Source organism: Saccopteryx leptura, chromosome 1 (assembly GCF_036850995.1).
Source record: "Saccopteryx leptura isolate mSacLep1 chromosome 1, mSacLep1_pri_phased_curated, whole genome shotgun sequence".
In the NCBI taxonomy this organism is placed as follows: domain Eukaryota; kingdom Metazoa; phylum Chordata; class Mammalia; order Chiroptera; family Emballonuridae; genus Saccopteryx; species Saccopteryx leptura.
In genome coordinates this window covers 188,926,285-188,927,370 of record NC_089503.1, presented here as the reverse complement: position 1 = coordinate 188,927,370, position 1,086 = coordinate 188,926,285, and the positions used below count along the sequence as shown (strand labels likewise).

Genomic DNA, 1,086 nt, shown 5'->3' with positions numbered 1-1,086 from the left:
AGACAGACTCCTGCATGCGCCCCACCAGGATCCACCCAGCACGCCCACCAGGGGGTGATGCTCTGCCCATCCGGGGCGTCTCTCTGTCTCGACCAGAGCCACTCTAGCGCCTGGGGCAGAGGCCAAGGAGCCATCCCCAGTGCCCGGGCCATCTTTTGTTCCAATGGAGCCTCGGCTGCAGGAGGGGAAGAGAGAAACAGAGAGGAAGGAGAGGGGGAGGGGTGGAGAAGCAGATGGGCGCTTCTCCTGTGTGCCCTGGCCGGGAATCGAACCCGGGACTTCCGCATGCTAGGCCGACGCTCTACCACTGAGCCAACAGGCCAGGGCCCCAGCAATATCTTAAAAGTAGAAACGCAAGTTCATAAAACTGACTATGGACATTTGTTTTCACATGCACTTGAGCACTGAAACTAAGACTTTGTGCTCCCCTCCTTCGCAGTGAACCAATATTTCAGGAGAGAGGATGGGAGGTGCCCTTCCCAGAGGACAGGTGAGTGCTCTAATTACAGCTTCGCTCTGGGGAATTTCAAATTTCTTGAAGGCAGCTGCTGGGTTTGGTTCCCCTTTATAACAGTAGGGCCTGATATTTATTGAATGAAACAATAAACCCTGTTATATTTCACGAGAACATCTTCCTTACTTCCCACTATATCTAATGTTGAATGACCTTTCTTTCAATACAATTTTTATATTTTATTTCCTGGGAAATAAACTATTCATTAGTTTTCTTTCGTTGAATACTCACCATGTGCATTGATGAGACACAGAAAATACATAATATTCATACTCAACGAGTTTTTAATATGGGAGAAAAAATAAGATTGCTCAAGTGTGCATGTCAGATGGAGACTAACCCAGGTTGGGGTGTGGGCTGCGACTGCCATCACTTCCTGTCTCGTCCTGCTGTCTCCCCACACCAACAAGGACTCAATTGGCAAGTAATAAAAAATATATTTTGTTCAAGCAAGTCTATGTAAAGTCGTTCTGCATGTTTATTGCTTGGCTTTCTTTGGCCTAATACCCTATTAAATGCCAAGTTTGTATTTATGATTTTTTTGGTGTATTTTGTTTGAACATGGAAGTAGG

General features: G+C 46.4%; 1 non-coding gene across 1 annotated transcript; it reads right to left on the bottom strand.

Annotated features, from left to right (window-relative positions):
- Window positions 1-251: 251 nt before the first annotated feature.
- Window positions 252-327, bottom strand: TRNAA-AGC (transfer RNA alanine (anticodon AGC)). Its single transcript has one exon. It is a non-coding gene; the product is annotated as a tRNA-Ala (tRNA).
- Between the last annotated feature and the right edge of the window lie 759 nt (window positions 328-1,086).